Raw genomic sequence first — 19,709 nt, 5'->3', positions numbered from 1 at the left:
CGCTTAGTAACCAGTCAGCTCACTGCAACCTTTGGCCAATAATGGTGAATCAATATTATTAGCTGTGAGGTGGTCTATATTGACTGTAAATGACTGGAAATTAATGTTATTGAGGTTAATAACACTCTGGGATGAAAGTCCAATTTATGTGATTTTAGCTTTTTTTGTACATTTTTGTAAAAATTCCAAATCCAAATCCAAAGCCAGTCACTGCAGTTTGGCAAATCCAAATCCAAAGCCGGACGACGAAATAGACCCAAATCCAAATCCGGCAAAAATGGTTCGGCGCACATCCCTAATATACACCAATTAAACCTGGGTACAGCCAGCAGATCGGGGAACGCTGGGCATGCCCCCAATGTGACAAGAAAGCTGGATTTGACTACAAACATTACATTCAATAAAGTATGGCCTCACATACCATGAAGCCACACCTGTTTTACCAATGTTGGGAGTTATGCCTTAGGGTGTGGGGCATACAGTAGCTGGGTTCCCAATGTAATGAAAAATAATACAATACAAATATACACATAGGTGGGCGGTGCGGGGTGTATGATGGCACCATAGCGTCATTGTGGCCCCAACCCGTCCAATACAATTTTGAGATTACGTCATTTTAAAGCAGAGGGTGGGGCTACGATGACAGGAACTGCGCAAATTGCGGCATCGGCTGCCCAGACCACCCACTTCACTTGGGAGTTGAATACTCTTCCAGGAGGTTGGGATTGCCACCTGAGGTTCTGGAGCCTTACAGCTGTCTTGGGAGAGTAGACAAGTCTGTATTAGAGTGTGGGGCATTAGTGGGATCCGAATGTAATGGGAAAAAATATACCTGAATTAGGGACCTAGGTCGGGACTAAGTAAAATATTAATATAAATGACATAAAAGCCACACATACACAAAACATATTACTTTCTGTTTTTGCAGGTGCTCCTCTCCTCCAACAGTCTTCTCTTACCTCCTTCCCTGATCTCTTCTGCTCCTCGTCTGGGGAGGTGGAGCTTCACACTGAGTCACTGGCAGGGAGTTAGGGTCTATTTACTAAGTCATTTATTTATGGAGATAAAGTGAACAGAGATAAGGTACCAGCCAATCAGCTCCTAACTACCATGTCACAGATTGTGTTTGAAAAATGACAGTTAGGAGCTGGTTGGCTGGTACCTTATCTCCATCGACTTTATTTCCATCCAAGGCTTAGTGAATAGACCCCTGAGTCACTGGCAGGAAGGAAGTGAGGGAGGGAGAGAGGGGACAGATGGGAGTCCTTTGTCTGGACTCAGGGAACTGGCTTCCTGCATGTAGCAGCACCACCAGCCTGGTAGCTTGTCAGTGACACACACTGATGCACACAGAGCACGGCTAGCCAGGTGAAGGGATGGGGAGACATATAAAACCCACGACCGGCGCCAGCACTATGTAGACTAAGGATGTCTCTGACAAAATGAAGGTTGTCCTTCATTTTACTGCGAGGTCGACACAGTGGCGCACCCCAGGCAGCTGCCTAAAGCTTCCTCATGGCAGCGCCGGCCCTGGTGTGCATATAAGTGTGTGACTGTGTGTATGTGACTGTATTTATTTTATATGTGTGTATAAGTGTGTGACTGTATGTGTGTGTATTAGTGTGTGACTGTGTGTGTATAATTATGTGACTGTATGCGTGTATTAGTCTTTGACTATGTATGTGTGTGTATTAGTATGTAACTATATGTATGTGTATGAATAAGTGTCTGTATGTATGCATGTAACTGTATGTATGTATGTGTCTGTATGTATGCATATATGTATGTATGTGTATATGTGTGACTGTATATATGGAAAAACTTTCTGGAGTTTGTACCCGATAAGGAATGCTCTTCTATAGATGGCATTGCCTATAATAGCCTATGGGCTTCTTTCTGCATAACTTCCAGTAACCCATGCCACAGCATAGGGTAAGTGTCGAGATGTATCACATACAAAATGTAATGCTTGATACATCCCACCCTATATATGTTTGCATACCCCCCAATTTTGGCGGGACTTTACTGCATATTGGGGGGGAAAGGTAGGGAGGGAACACTCTCACCTGCTCTGCGAGGCTGGGGAAGCGATTTACACACCACCAGTGTGACATGAAATGGGGACGTGATGTGTGTCCATGCCCCTTTTTCATGTGCGCACCAAAAGCTTGCACACAACAACACAATCCCCGTGTCCCAAATGATAATCTCAAGGCCCCCCCAGTCTTAAGTGCCCCGGCCCCCCCGAAAGCCTTAATCCAGCTCTGCCGGGCAACTCTGCACTTCTCCTGCCAGAGGGGACAGGAGCTAGTACAAGATGCCGGTGAGCCCTAATCCTGCTCTGGATGTATACACATCTGTCTTTTCTCTTTGACAGCTGACTGAGTGTTAAAGACTAGCAACAGTGTGTTTGCGTGCAAAATATACAGTATGTCCTGTGGCTACGCAACCAGAGTTGCAACCTATCTGACTTTTGCATTGTCACAGTGCATGCCATTTTCAGTTATATCGTAGGCACCTAGCCATTATTAGTATGACGGCTGCTCTCCCGTACCGAGGCTTGGGGGCAGTGTGATTGCACAGACGTGTAGGTTTCAAAATACAGGCATACTGTATAGTCACATAGGATTTATGATGTAATCCAGAATTGGGAATCTTTTAGACTACATGAATGGTGTAATAATTACCCATGTAGATTCTATGTGTTTGTCACTCCTTGGCATCAATTGTCACCAAATATGAGTTCATAGGGCAACAGAAAAATCAATAAAGCATCTGAAGTCATATTCCTTTACACAACAAAACACGATCAAACGAATAGGAACAATTTAAGCCCATATGTTGTACTGAAAAGTGTAATCCCATTATAAATGGTGTAGTGTATATAGTCCTTCACTGCATGGTGACCAAGGATAGTGTGAGCATACGTAGCATCCTTTTATTAAGCAAAAAGCATAATTTTCACCTTTCAATACAAATCATTTGTATGCATATATATTTTAGTCTACAGTACATAAAGCAAAAGATATTGTAGAATCAAAATTAACATAATTGTTAAATTAAAGTTCTATTTTAGTGCATTATGTTGAAGGTCAGTGAGATAAAATGATTAGAACATCAGGGCTAATAAGAAAGCATGGAAATTTTCATGCAAACGACCACGAATAGTACAAAAACAGAACTATACATTATATGCCAGAGGGAAGAAGCTATTCTATTTAGTATATGCCAGCTGAGTCGCAGTTATGATTGTGGAATATAACATTTAGTTGTGTTAAGACATTTATTATCCCCCCAAGCTACTGTCGCTTGTTTGGCACAGTATTATGAACTGCATACTCATTAATGTTTAAAGTAAACAGTGACATTCTCATTGTTAGATGTCTTCAATGATGGCCATTAGCAGGGTTGTATAAAGCTCCAGAAATGTTTGTTTTTTCAGGATTCTACCAAATTTCAGTTCTAAAGCTATGAAACAAGGCATTATTTGCTTGCATCATGCAAATTGTACTGTTTAAAAACATTATTTATATATATGGAGCCCGCACCCCAAACACTAAAAAGCTAGTGATAAAAGACTCTAGACTCAAGGAAAGCTCAAGCATGGGGATGGACGCTAACTTGTCCTGTGCTACGCTGCCCAGTGCTGGTATCTTTATGGGGGATGGCAAAAAGGCATGTGTACCTCCATTCTAGAGACTACCAGCAACATTATCAAGGAACTAGGAGGATTGAGATTTGGATCATAGCCCCTAGTGCTAGCTGTGATGACTGGGAAGTTGGTAAAGCGAGGTGGAGCTATGATATCATATCACTACTGATTGTAGATGGCAGTAGCAGCATATTGCTGTGCACTGCAGGTATAGACAGAAAGTATTTGCAGATATCAGGATTGCACAGTGCAGGTTTAGCAGGATCCCTTAACAGGATATCAAGACTGCACAGTGCAGGTTTAGCAGGATTGCCCAGCAGGATATCAGGTTGAACAGTGCAGGTTTAGCAGGATTGCACCAGTAGGATATTAGGATTGCATAGAGCAGACTATTAGGATTTCCCAGCTGGATATCAGGGTAATATTATACACATTGAAGCACATTGGAACCTGGAGCCAAAGTACTGAGACATCTGAGAAGAGAAGTTGTACAGGCAACTCAGTTTTGGCAGCACCAGAGAGATTAAATAGGTAGCTCCTTCGGGTGTTTGGGCCAGTGATCATGTGACCGGGACCAACCTTCCTGGGATTGGCTGGACATCCAAGTGGTTTCATTCCAAGATGGTGGCACTCATGGAACTATGGAGGGAGGACACCAGGCTTGCTGCTGCTGATCGCCTTTCAATTGGCACTGTAAGTAGGACAGGGTCCTGGAGGACAGTAAAAGATACTGTCGGACCCGATAACACGTGCTGTTGGGACTCTTCCCAACCACAGTGGTCTGTGGGTGCCCAAATAATAAACAAAAATGTGACCCATGCAGTGGCAACTTTATCATCTCAGTGGTCCCATAGTAATAGGCAGTGGTCCCTAAGAAAGACTCAATATACTGGATTATTATGGTGACAAAGTTGTCATATCAGGGATCCCAAGCATTACCCCAAGCATGATGTATGTTTTAAAGAAACATGTTGACCACTTGGGAATGTCAGATACAGCAGTTGTGGAACTGTGTATTATTAGTGAGTACATAAGATACAGATGACAGAATAGTATATGATACAGACACATTTTCCAGAACACTGTCCACCTCTGTAGAATCGATCAGCGCAATCGCCTGATAGCAGACACTGCCTCCCTGGACTCTCCACAGCCAATCACACATCAGAGTGTGCTGGGTTGTGAAGGAAGGCTGCTGCCACTGAGCAACAGCTGTCTCTGCTGTCTCCCTGTCCAATGTGCCATTTTGCTGCTATACAGCATCCAGCGATAGTGGTCAAGGGAGAAGTGTTAATAGGGGGAGGGCAATCTCCATGACCACCCCCCCATCCCCTCCCCCTCCTCGGATCCTCTACTAAGAAGATAACGATTTTAAAAATCGTTCAATCGTTCATATCTGAAGGAAAATCTGACGTGAGCCTTGAACGATGAACGATGCGTGTTCCAGATGGTCAGATAACAATATCTGACATCTGATGTGTTTGCAGTCAGTTTTGGACGATTTCAGTCATTTTAATGCAGTCAAAAATCATAAAATCGTTCAAATCGCTTGTAAAATCGTTCAATCATTTGTAAAATCTGACGGTGTGTATGCACCATAAGGGTCTCCTACATCTTATCAGAGAGTTCACAAAAAAAAAGATAGAAGATTGTAAAAAAAGAAATATAGAAGAAAGAGAGATAGAAAATAGAAGACAACAGAAAGAAATGTAGACAGTTAGGGAAAACGTGGTATAATTTTGCCATCACTTGCTGTATCTCATAGCAACCAGATAATAGTTATTATTTTTCATGAGTGGCTTAAAAAATAGGATGTGGTTGTTCGGATTACATCTATATACAATAAATATTGTTATTAAATAGCCCGACAATGCAGATGTCTGCAATATAACAGCACAAGTGGCTAAGATTAGTCACCCTAAAATGACACCTTTATAGATGTACTATACTAGTGCTGTCACCGATGCAGCGATGTAGTAGATTGCTTCAAATAGAGTAGAAGGACCAGATAGCCCTCTTGCAGTGATGGACATTAGGTAGCTTCTTCATGCTTTCTTTGCGATATGTCCTTTTTCAGCTTTATACTCCATCGGCCTCAGCTCTTATTCTCTGCTTCTTACGCCGCTGAGCATAACCCACAGCCCAGTTCTTATTGATAGAGCAACAACCAAAGCTCTGCAGGTCACAAAACAGAAAATAAGTTTGAACTTAAAGTTATTATTTGCCGGAAGCATCCAATTTCAGCATCACTTGACCTACTCCTCCGCACAATGCAGGGAAGTCACGTATATCCATCAGCACATATGAAATCACAGGATGGATGAGCAGCATTCACTACATGGGTTTTCCCTTTCACCTTGAAAAATAATTATGTGATTTCTGCTTACTTCATTAAAACTAGGTAAGAAATATTAGCACCATGTTATACACCAGAGTGCTGGAAATTGTTTGTGCCCATATTTCCCATTCACTTGGAAGCAAATAGATCACTTGGGTCATTAATCAAACCATTAGCGCCTGCTAGGCAAAGATATATGGCAAGAAAACTGCACCAGCGGTGGTTCTGTATATGAGTGGAATATGTAATTCAAACACGAGGGGTAGTGGTTTCTGGGCAGCATATCCCTAAATCCATGCTTGTCATTAAATGTGCAAAACGGGATCAGGAAAGAGAAATAAGCTGTAATGGCACTGGGAATTATGAAAAATATATTTAAAATATAGCATTTATTGTGGAATATTTAAAAATGTTTATTCTAAGAGACTTAAATTACTGAGCTGTACTGGTCACTGGAAGTGAGATCATTAAAAATTATAATTTAACATTTACAAAGAAGAAAGTTGATAATTAAAAACAAGGCTATCTTTATGTATTCAACCTCATGGGTAGAACAACTAAAGCTTCTAAAACATGGTTTTGCTCATGGCAACCAATCAGCTTGTTTTGTTTGTATATGCAGTAAATTGATGTTTTGCTTCAATAAACTGTTATCTCTCATTGTTTATTTGAGATTGGCTGTGTGGCTGTTGAGATAGGGATTGAGGCGACCAGGGTAGACATAGGAATAGTAGTTATAGATATAAAGAGTAATGTAGTCTTATTTGTTATTTGATTATTCAGTGATAAAACCACCAGACAACTGTTGGGGATATATCTAGGGATTCTTAAAAGTTGAACAACTCCATAGGAGTGTCCTTGAAATTCCAAAAGGTAGGGGGGCTGAGATGTAGTGAATCATCCAGCCTCCAGGTGAGCTATCACCTTGGGACCTCGTCAATATTAAGTGGAATAGAGGCACTACTGTGGTTAGTCCAAGTAAATGAGTGAACCATGGCACTGGAAACTGTAGGTGCTACTCAAGAGTTCAGAAAGATAAAATCAAAATGACCTCATGGGGATGAGAATAAAAGATGTAACCTCTGTCAGAGTAATTACCAGTCCTTTCAGAGACAGTGCTCTTTAAGAAGGGCAGCAATCTTCTTTGCTAACTTGGTGAAATGGGTGTGTGGCAAGGAATGAGTATTCAGATACTGTCTAAACCAGTATCTAACTTCACAATAAAATCACCCACCAAGAGCAGGTAAATGGGTTGCCATAGAGTAAATAGGCCAGTAAAGGTGGGGAGGACTCGGGGGTATAAAAAGAAATTGGAAAGTAGAAGGAGTGACTTAGAACAAAGGAAGACCAAATTGAATTCAGGACATCAACAGTGAATGAGAACCAAAAGGATAGAACAGCCTTATAGCCATTGAACAATACAAGTGGAACTGTTTTCTCAGATATAATTGGGCTCCATAATAACCAAAAAAACAGTCTCTCAGATTCAGAGACTGGGAGATCCCAAATGTACCATGGAACAGATAAGCAACAGAGGTGAGGCGTCCAATTCTTGGGCATTTCAACAAGTGAAGGTTATCCAACCAAAACAATTTAGCAGGCAGACAAGAAAGGAGTAAGCATCAGAAGGATGTCCAACATTTTCTATAGCAATGTCAAGGGGGAAGAGTTAAAACCAAGGTGGCAGGCATAGGCAAAAGGACAGTTGACTGAGTTTTCTGGAGAAGGTGGAACTTGCTGGTAGGGAGAAGGTGAAGATCAGTCCAGTGAGTCCAGTGAGTATGAGGGAGTAATATAGAGACCCAACATTTCCAGGACAACTGCTCCTGCCTCAGGAGTTTTAATAAACAAAGGTCTTGATTCCATGAAGACTTGAAGCTTGAATAGTAACAGCAGCTAGGAGTTGAACCTCCACCTTGTTGTAGATAAATGAATATAGGTTTCTCACTGCTAGCATGTTATTCTACTTGATGTGGTAGTAGTGCATGTGGAAGATAATGTATCAAGCTGATTGATCAAGAGCAGACCAGGTATTAAAAGACCTATATGTTGGTCAATGAGGAGATCAGTTTTGGTGGCCGCTTCTAGAATGGATTTTAAAAGGCATGTGAGGAAGCCTAGAAGGGCATGAGCATCAATTGAATCTGTTTTTAAGATGGATATTATTATATATTATTATATCAAGCCCTATTTTCAATGTAATTAGACTTTTTCCTACATGGACATCGTACGGCCACATAGGGAGGACATATCCCTGTATGCTTTAATGAGAGACCAGGATATATCATCAGTCTTGATTCTAGAGCATCTGTGCAGTTGCTAATCTTTGTATTATCCTTTTAAAAGTCAGTGATTGCTTGACAAAACTCAGAATGGAACACTGGTTTAATATCTTGAACAATGGAATTGATCAGTTATTGCATGGCAAGAGGAACCTCATCCACAGTAGGAGCCTCTGTACTAGGAGAAAAGCTGGTACGTGGCTGAAATACTAAGGCTGAGGACTGTGGGGGTCATTCAGACCCAGTCGCAAGCGCTGAGCGCTCGCAACCGGGTCGATATTTCCCCACTGGGCATGCACACATCGGAGACAGCACCAACGCGTGCATGCGCGAGACCCAGCTAGCGACGGGCGCTCCGTCGCTAAGGCTCTCGCACCAAAGGGGGCGAGCTGTCGATGGTGAGTGACAGCTCGCCCCGTTTGGGAGGCGAGCAGGGGGCATGGCCGGCCAAACAGAGGCATTCCCGATGGAATGCTTGCCATTTGGGAGCAGCCCCACTGACATCAGCAGTGATGTCAGTGGGGAGCTTCCTGCTCGATCAGAGCACGAAGCTCCCTGGGGCTTGCGATTGACGAGAGCCAACCTTAGGGTCTCGTCGCAAGCCCCGATGGCCTTGACCATCACGACCATCACCCTGGTCAATCGCAAGAGCTGTGGGTGGTAACCCACAGCCTAGCGATCGACCAGGAGGCAGCACTTAAACAAGTATGCGGCCGCCCTCATTCAGAGCGATCTCTTGCAGCAAGCGATCGACTCTGAATGAGGTCCTGTATTCTTTGCCTCTCAAAGATGCTGTCTAGCTAAACAACAGTGGACCAATGCCCCTTGAAAGTCTTTGTAAAGGAAATCTCAATGCAAAAGAAGTTTGTTGTCCATGCAGAAGGGACCTGCTGTGCATGGACACCTGTGCGAACAAACTGGAATCAAATATCTAGAGGACACAAAGGCAAGTTTATGGACTTTTGAGTTTGTGCAGTGAAAAGATAGAGAGAGGGTGACAACATGAAAGATCACGCTATTTGTGCTATGGAAGCCTCCACTGGCAACTCAGATTTAGGCTGGGTAGCCAGTAATGATAATGCTGAGAACGAGTGGGCTATGGCACAGATAGAACAGGTCCACAAAAAAAGGTGGATAACAGTGACAGAAAGGGAGAGCTGGATCCAATAAATATTCTAGCAGAAGTATTTGGTGGAGTGTGAAGAAAGATTGTACAGCAACTAAGATTGGGAACTGCAAGATGTATGAAACTATGGGTCTTATTCAACAATGCACTGCTGGTCAGGAATATGCACAGGTGCCAGACCAATACTGTACGTGTGCAGTACAGGGACTGCGTGATCACATGCGGTCTGGCAGACTGTTAGTGATTGACAGTCTGCTGCCGTTTGTGGGTGGGAAACGGAGGTGTGTCACGGCCATTAGGAGGGGGGAAGATACCAGGATCTCTGTCACTTAGCTGGCCAATGTTATCGCAGATTATCTGATTTTGCGTCCTTCAATGCAGCTCAGATAAGTAATGCATGCAGGAGGCATGACTCCTCCTGCACCATTACCATAATTGCAAGGACGGAATTGCAGAACTGTTTGCGTGCAGCTTTGCAATTCTGTCCTGTGCTGAATCAGGCCCTATATCAGAATATGAATGCTGAACTGGGGTAATACAGGTTGCAATTTGGGCAGAAGTCAAGTAATAAGTCACCAAAATTACTTTAGACATGGCTAGCAGTCATGGGTCAGTTCCAGATAACATGGATCCCTTTGGCCTATTGTGGTACAGTTAGTGAGAGATCCGATGCTCACACAGGCATCTGGGGTGCAGTGCAAGGATGCTTCCTAGAAAGGAAGAGTGAGCCAACCAGGTATAGGATGAGAGTGGCACCACCCTCTAAACTTCCAGGGGCAGGTGCTGGAAGCAGAGGTGCAGCCAAATGCCAACACAGGCAAGGGTGTGTAGTTATTGGATGTTTACATTCTCTAAGGACACCTTTGAAGGAGAGAGGTGTCTTCTGTTGCTGCTGAGTTTGCTAATATCAGATGACTGCCCGGGGAGAAGTTGGCAAGTGAATGTGGCTGACTATTGTTGTTTGAAGTGAACGACCAGAACCAGTAAACGTATGGGGAGTGAACACCCATGAGATCTTCGCTGTGAAGCTGGTGAAATAGCAGGGTAAGCAGTCGGGCCGGTGCAGAAGGCAATGAAGCTGGAGGCGCTGGAGGCTGAGCAGAGTCCCAGTAGTGTTCAGTTCCTGGTTTTATGCCACTCTGCTGTCGGAGATGATGAGCATCAGCAATCCGGGTGGTAATGTGCCACACCAGATAATAGGAGGATTAGCTAATCATTGTGACCCATTCAGGTGGCCAGTAGGATGACTTCAGGAGACAGAAGCTGTTTAATCCAGGCCAGGATCAGTATGGGCGTTGGTCCACGCAAGCCTGCGGGTCTGTTCTTATACAATTCAAAATTCCTAGTAGTAATATTACTAAGCAGCGGTTTTGCTGGTGTTTTGAAATCCATGCACATCGCTGACAAATTGAAGCACCAAACCACTAAATTTAGTATGGGGTTGATGGGGTTTTGTAAACCAACTTTAATGTCTTTGGCGGCTGCATAAAGGAAGGGAAGCTTTTTCTTAATTTGGCAGAAAATGTGAGCAATTTTTATGACATCCAACAGCAGTCTGGGGTCACCCAAGTTGGAAGCTAAATCAGATTGCAGTCACTCCTACAATTACACCTCTGTGTCCAGAAATACCGATCCTATTAACAACCATACACATACAAATACCAAGCACATGAGATGCACACTGTCACAATCCTGGCTAGTTTTTACCTTTTGTGACTTACCTCTGCCAGCTGCTCCATGGATCTGTGTTTGTAATTCTCCTGGGACATCTGCTCTGGCTGAATCATGCTGGCTGTAACATCTCTGTGTGTGAAGACTGCTCTCCTTCCCACACTGATTGATTACTCACCTGGACCCTGCTCTGTCTGGAGGCATTGCTAGTCTTAATTGGAATCACAGGTGTGGTCCTGATTCTCAAGGGCTGCAGGGATGATTACTCCCTCTGCATGTTGTGCCTTGCTCCACTCAGAATGCCACTGCCAGACCACCTGTCTGTATCCACCAATCGCTGCCAGACTCTAGGTATATAGATCCTCCTCTAATAGCACTCAGTGCTTGAACATCTTGTTATGTTCCGTGGTGTACTACTTGTGCTAGAGCTGTACCTCTGTGTACCAGTATGTCCCAGGCTCCTGCTGATTCCTAGACCAGTGCTATCCGTAAGCCTGCTGTGTTCAGCTATCCACGCTACCAGCTTCTCCACACGGCTCCCAGGCCGCACCAAGTAGCTTCCACACCACTAGCTTCTCCACATGGCTCCCAGGCCATACCAAGTAGCTTCCACGCTACCATCTCTCACCCACGGCTCCCAGGCCGCACCAAGTAGCTTCCACGCTACCATCTCTCACCTACGGCTCCCAGGCCACTCCAAGTAGCTTCCACGCTACCAGCTTCTCCACACGGCTCCCAGGCCACACCAAGTAGCTTCCACACTACCATCTCTCACCCACAGCTCCCAGGCCACACCAAGTAGCTTCCACGCTACCATCTCTCACCTACGGCTCCCAGGCCGCTCCAAGTAGCTTCCACACTACCAGCTTCTCCACATGGCTCCCAGGCCATACCAAGTAGCTTCCATGCTACCATCTCTCACCCACGGCTCCCAGGCCGCACCAAGTAGCTTCCACGCTACCATCTCTCACCTACGGCTCCCAGGCCACTCCAAGTAGCTTCCACGCTACCAGCTTCTCCACACGGCTCCCAGGCCACACCAAGTAGCTTCCACACTACCATCTCTCACCCACAGCTCCCAGGCTACACCAAGTAGCTTCCACGCTACCATCTCTCACCTACGGCTCCCAGGCCGCTCCAAGTAGCTTCCACACTACCAGCTTCTCCATACAGCTCCCAGGCTGCACCAAGTAGCTTCCACGCTACCATCTCTCACCCACAGCTCCCAGACCGCATCAAGCAGCTTCCACGCTACCATCTCTCACCTACGGCTCCCAGGCCGCTCCAAATAGCTTCCACGCTACCATCTCTCACCAACGGCTCCCAGGCTGCTCCACTTAGCCACCTAGCTACCAGAGTCTACCCACGGCTATCCAGCCGCTCCAAGTAGCCACCCAGCTACCAGCGTCTACCCACGACTATCCAGCCGCTCCATGTAGCCACCCAGCTACCAGCATCTACCCACGGCTATCCAGCCGCTCCACATAGCTACCCAGCTATCAGCGTCTACCCATGGCTATCCAGCCACTCCACGTAGCCACCCAGCTACCAGCATCTACCCACGGCTATCCGGCCGCTCCACCCAGCTACCAGCGTCTACCCATGGCTATCCAGCCACTCCACGTAGCTACCCAGCTACCAGCGTCTACCCACGGCTATCCAGCCTCTCCACGTTTCCTTCAAATCATGGGGACGGCCATGGGGACCAGATTTGCGCCGAGCTACGCCAACCTATACATGGGGGAGTTTGAGGACCTCCATGTGTGGGGCGGCGACTTCGGCGCATCTCTGGTCTTTTATGGCCGTTACATTGATGATCTTTTTATCATTTGGGATGGGGATCTTCTTTCGGCTGAACATTTTGTTTCTTCTTTGAATTCTAATACCTTTAATCTCACTTTTACTTTCACTTACGATAGAAAACGCATTGACTTCCTGGATGTGACCCTTGAAGCATCTGGTACCAGAATATACAGTTCTAATTTTACTAAACCGGTTAACACTCAATCTTACCTTCATTTCCAAAGTTCACATTATAAACCATGCAAGGTGAACATCCCCAAGGGGCAGTTGATGCGATTATGCAGAAACTGCTCCTTGGATGATGTATTTAGGCAACAAGCTGATGAAATGCTGAAAGCCTTTAGACTAAGAGGCTATCCAGAGGGTATCCTAAATAAAGCTTTGTGTGAAGTTTTGGAGATGAATAGAATGGATCTTTTGACTCCGAAACTTCCTCACCTAAATAGGGACCAAACTCTAACTTTGGATTCTGCATTTATCTGTAAATATACATCTTGTCACAAAGAGATAAGCGACATTATCAGAAGAAACTATAACATTTTGGGATACGATAATGTTTTGAAAAGTGTTCTACCAAAAACGCCACGTATTATTTTTAAGAAAAATAAATCATTAAAAAACATATTGGCTCCCAGTCATCTTAAAACTGCCAAATCCACTGATACTGAATCAGTAAGACGGTTGTCTTCCCAATGGTTACCATCTCGACCACCAGGTTTCTACGGGTGCGGTAAAAAGAGATGCACTATGTGCACACATATCCCAAGACGTACTACCACTATTTGTATAGGTTCCAATGATGAACAATTTAATATTGGTAGTTTCATGAATTGTGACTCTATATATGTCATTTATTTATTGACCTGTGGTTGTGGTCTGAGGTATGTTTGGCGTACCACAAGAGCCATTAAAATAAGATTCATGGAACATCGCCGCAACATAATTAATAAGTTCCAGAATCATAGTGTGTCAAGACACTTCATGGAAGCTCATGAGAGCAGTATCAGTGGTCTTTCTATTGTGGGATTAGAACAGATTCAAACAACAGCACGAGGCGGCGACAGATATAGAATTCTGTGCCGACAAGAAGTTTACTGGATGTTTAAGCTGAATACCTTCTATCCAGAAGGTCTGAACGAATCAGTGGAACTTAACTGTATTAGTTGAACTCGGTTGAGTATTCAAGCAGATTGATTTTCTATCACCGGATTCAATCTATGCAGGATGAGTGTGATACTAATCTCCACCGATCGGAGCCCCCCCTTTTTTGCTGTTGTACTTAAAATGTGTATATAATCCCTGATAGATACTTATACATGCAATTGGGTATTATTTAGCAGAATTCACCGATTATCTTTCCAGGCTGCGTTTTCTCTAATATTAATAGTGTTTTTTATTATTAATATTTTTTGGTATCAGTTTGACAATATTGCTTTAAGTGTGTAAATTGATTAATGTGATTGGTTTCTTGTTATTACCTTATCATTTAATTAATCCAGATAAATTGACAGTGATCAATATATATGGGATCAAGTTTGCATGGAGTCTGCTTTATCGATATATTATTATCTATTTATCTATCTCCAGTACACAGTATGTTGTTTGATTGACTGTTTAATTGACTGCTATCTGGTGATATCAGTCCATAAAAGTTTAACTGTACCCAGCGAAGGATGGGTTTGCTAGCTGCGACAGCCCCGCTGATATCTATGGCGGCGTCACGTGGTGTTGTTTACATCACGTGACCGCACCACACTATGTAGCAATCTCCAGCCCTGACACAACATGCGGCTGTTTCCAAGGAGACTCCACGCGGCTGTGAGCATATGAGATAATCAGGACCAATCACACCTCACCTGTGTCACTAGTCACATGATCGGACCGAAGTCACATGACCACGTTAGTGATAGAACGAATAACAGTATTTCAGGTATTTTAAACTACTCGTTTTTATGGGAACATATATGATTCTATATTATGATTGCCTTCAGAGAGATTTTTATGTATTGTTATTGTCTTTTGCTTACTGGCTTGGTTAATTGATTTAGAAAATCTGCACATCTGTTTTTGATTCACTCATTTAAAGAGGTATAAGTACTTGGCACATCTAGAGACACTTATACACTTGCTCCTGACGAAGGTGTGGGTATTTCCACACGGAAACGCGTTGAGCTTGCCACCAACATCGTGCTTTGATATCTTTTGCTGAATCTACTCTGGGAGGACTCTAAATCAGTGTGGACATTCTAACAGGATCCGGACCAGCACCTATTTCTTTCTGAGACACCACTGGAATCACCTTCCATAGGAGGATTTTACTGAGAGGACATCTTGCTAACCAGGATTGGTAACGTCTCTTTTAACACTGGATTATTTTCCGGAATCTACAGACTGACATTTATTATCCACATCAGTGCCTCCAGTATGAGTAAGATATCAGAGTCAATTGACTGAGATTTATACCTAATTGTGATATCATATCTGTGCAGCCATATAACTACTCCGATGTTAGGAGCGGTTTATTAATATTGTGTTTTATATGTGATGGAATAAATGTTTTTTTAACCAAGCCAGTTACTTATACATTTGTTATAGACTAGTATATATTCAGGGTAATTTCCTGAACCCCACTTATCACAACATCTGTTACGCTAGCGCTGTATACATTTTTTATTTTTTATCTATTGATTTGTATTAAGGAGATTAACACCCTCCTTTTACAGCTGCTTGTTGACAAGCGCCACGCTCAGTTTTTTTTTCTCTCCACGTAGCCACCCAGCTACCAGCGTCTACCCACGGCTATCCAGCCACTCCACATAGCCACCCAGCTACCAACGTCTACCCACGGCTTCCCAAGCCACAACAAGTAGCTTCCACGCTACCATCCATCTGCAAGCCCATCTACTAGTAACTCAACCAGCTCAGTCAGCCTACCTGCCGGTCCCAGTCCGGTCCCTCCAAGTTCCTTCTGGTCTCATTCCAACGTCTCAAGCTTCCAGTTCCAGTCACTCATCACCAAAGGCAGTTCTCACTGCTACCCACTTCTTTTACTAGAACAGCTATTTATGTTACCCATGGTTCCAGTCCAGCCGGCCTCCAGTGATTCCAGTTCATCACCTGATACAGGTAACTCACTAGCACCATCTGTGACACACACATAATACATATATACGTCACCCCAGCTATTTCTCCTTTAATTCCAATTGTTCCCTGTCCATTCTTTTAGTATAATGACACCTATTGAGAGTGCCTCTGTTGTGTTCCCTTATTTCCTTGTGACTGTATCCAATTGTCTTCTTCTGCACCTTTTCTACCTTTCTATGTTACCCCATGTCTATTCTTCCCACTCTGTCACCCATGCACTCTGTCTTCCATGCATGCTTCAATTGTCCTATTTTTATAAATAAGGGAGATTGTCATTTACATTTACCATGTTTGGCGATGGTTGGCATTACTGCCCCACATCCCTAAAGTCATGAGTTTTCTGTGTGGAGTTTGTATGTAACTAACCATGTTTGGGTGGCTTTCCTGAGTGCTTCTGTTTCCTCACACATATTCCCCATACCAGGGTCGTAACTAGGGTAGTGTGACCAGTGCCCTGGCACAGGGCACCGCAGGCAGGGGGCGCTGTTTGGGCCTGTCATTTTTCCTGTTTATTATCATTCTCACTTATTATCATTCTCACTCTTCTTTTATCCCCAGCATCTCTTGGCCTCCCCCATCTCTTCCCTGACCCTTCCCCATGAAGCCATGGCCCTTTTTATGTCCCTATTTTAAAAATGGAGGGGCGCCAATGCTCTCTCTGGCACAGGGCACCAAAAAGTCTAGGCACAGCTCTGCCCCATACGCTGGTAAGTTGATTAGCTGCTAACCAAGAAATACCAACCCCCTTACAAGGTACAGTAGTTACAGGGTACAGTAGTTCACTAGCGACCTGGTTCACAGATTGATTTGCCCCTTGCAAATAAGGTATGATTAAACTCCTTTTCACTGCTTTCATTCTACACCTTATCATACTGTAGTTTATATTTGGATGGAATATATGCCAATCTGTTTTCATTTTTAAAGGTCTAGTCCAGAATTAATACTATTATATGTTACAGTGCTTACCCATTTGCAAACAGTCTTATAAAACATCCTCGTGTTGCTAATGTTAATACATAATCTATTGTAGACCAATATTTTATAAATTATTGGACTGCTAAGTGCACAGTTGATAAGTGTGTACTGTTTGTCATCTTAATTTCCTATAACTAGCATCATGCTTATTCCTTGTACAGTACAGAGGAATGACAAAAAAAGCTTTTAGACTATTACATCCTCCCATCAGCAGCTTTTGCACATATCATCATTACAGCAAAATGGTTTCTGCTAATATAAGCAACTATCACATTACCCTTTATCTCACAAAACTGGTATTCCCTTTAATAGCTATCCAGACGTGTTACTTGGAAACAATTATGGGTAATTCAATTTATTTATTTTTTACTAAGAAACAGTAATACAAACTCAAATGGACATTTTTAGTTTGTTGTAAGCTGACCATTCATCATGCTGTATAGTTATATGCGAATATTTATCATTAATGAATGCATATGAGATATTGGGGTAGATGTATTATAGCGGCACTTACCGTGCCGCTATAACGCTTCCCGCTTCGCCTCTTTACCGAGGCGAAGCAGGAAGCACTACCGATGAGATGTATAAACATCTCATCGGCCGGAGAGGGGGAGCGTTAACTCCCCCCTCCGGCGCTACCCGCTAGAGACAGCAGCGCATCAGCCTAGTGCTGATGCGCTGTGTCTCTCTCCCGGCCGGCTCCACTGAGCATGCGCGGGATCTCGCAAGTATCGCGAGATCCCCGTGTGGAGCCTGGAGCCGGTAGCCGCCGCAGCAGGGACAGCGCTGTCCCTGCTGTGGGGATAGGCTAGCGCCAGGCTGTAGCTGTCGATATCGACAGCTACAGCCGGCCGAACGGTCAGACGATCTGACCGTTCGTACATAGCCCAGGCTATCGGCGCTGCTATCTTGTAGATAGCAGCGCCGATAATGACAGGGGCGCATAGCGCCCCTGTCATTTACCGCCCAGACCCTCGTTCATACATCGGGGAGAAGCGGTATCAGCGCACATAACGTGCGCTGATACCGCTTCTGGGCTTCGTACATCTACCCCATTAATTACTAACCTCATTGAAAGCAAAAGAGGAAGACTACAATTGTAAACTCACTTGCATACAGAATTGACATGTTAAATACTAATTTTGCATGGTCTGCAAGTATTCCAGAGAACACGGTTCAATAAAAACGATTTTACTGTGCTAATATATTTCAGAAAGAAAAAGATTCATGAAAAGAAGATGTACAAATGACTGCGGCATTGCAACAATATAAGATTCCACATCTGAATGGCAAGGTCATATAGTACTGCATGCTTCCAATTAACGTAAAAGAAAGCAGAGCACAAGAAGCAGAAAGCATTAAAAGTACAGTGTGTGCATTAGGAGACACATTAAAATCTCATTGAAAATATAAATTATCTGCAAATATTTCCGTTATGTTTCCTACTTCATTTCTCTGATTCTTTTTACTGGTGGATTTCAAAGTTAAATACCTTTAAAATGGGACCATTGTTATCTGAGTTTTGAATTAAATGGTTTCCCATATTCTCTCTATTTCACTGAAATATGTTTAATAATGACTTTTTGTATTCTCTGCTTCTAAACGGGAATGTGCCAGAATATAGATGGAGCGCATTCTTTGTGCTAAAGAGAAATGGGAGGAGGGGGGATCTCAATCACTTCTGATGTAGTTCAGTAGTGACAGGGTATGATTAAGTGCAACAGGTGTGTTCAATGAGCCATAACAGGCTCTTCATTAAGCCGTTTGCCAAATCATATGTTCCTTCATTCTTATTTCTAAGTACATGTGTCATTCATCCCATGTGGCAGCTTTATTAACTCGTTTATATTTAAAAGGAAAGAAGTCACCACACTTGGAAGAAATAGTGATTTGGAGAAGAGAGGTTGATGCAGTGTTGAAGTGACGAACATGAATTACTCTAATGTATTTTTGCTCATATGCAGAGATGCACACATCTTGTTATATGTCCGCATGTGCATGGGTAGCATACGCGCACACTTTACTATTTGTCACCATCATCATCAGTATGCACTTTCCCTATACTGGGTGAAAAGATGTGCCTCCTAACAAGTGTATATTGCTTATGGGGGTGGTAGGATTAGTCAGCATGTAGCTTGTTGACATGGTTGAACTGTTGACAGTGACCATGTCGTCATTCATCATGTCTACACAGATGATATGTCAACATGATGAAATGTCGACAAACTGCCCCTGGTGGCCTAGTGGTCACTTACCTTCTCCCAGTAGTAGCGGCGGCTCCAGCGTCTACTTTAGGGTCCTGACAGCCATGTGATAGTCACTGTACCCATGATGCTCCAGCGTTCCAGTAAGTATTTCTCCCTTATACCTAATCCCAAACCCACCCCCTCTTGCCTAATCTCCCCCCTCCCCAGCCTACCCCTTACCATCCTGCCCATAGCCTAACCCTACCCTTCCTGCTCGCAGCCTAACCCTCCTGTCCGCAGCCTAACCTTAGACGTCAGCATCCTCAGCATGTCAACATTTCAAAACGTGACAGTTCTGATGTTGAAAATGTGAACATATCGACATTTTGACGATGTTGACATGTTGCTTGTCGACAGTTTGAACTAATTTTTGCCAGCCAGTTCGCTGCAGAATTTGTTAAAAATATTGACAACTATAGGAGCAAGCTATGTGAGTACCCCTGATATTTGTGCTGCCCAAAGTTATGTCTAT

Source organism: Taudactylus pleione, unplaced genomic scaffold (genome assembly GCF_031769625.1).
Source record: "Taudactylus pleione unplaced genomic scaffold, aTauple2 ptg000207l, whole genome shotgun sequence".
In the NCBI taxonomy this organism is placed as follows: domain Eukaryota; kingdom Metazoa; phylum Chordata; class Amphibia; order Anura; family Myobatrachidae; genus Taudactylus; species Taudactylus pleione.
Note: the sequence above shows the minus strand (reverse complement) of the source record.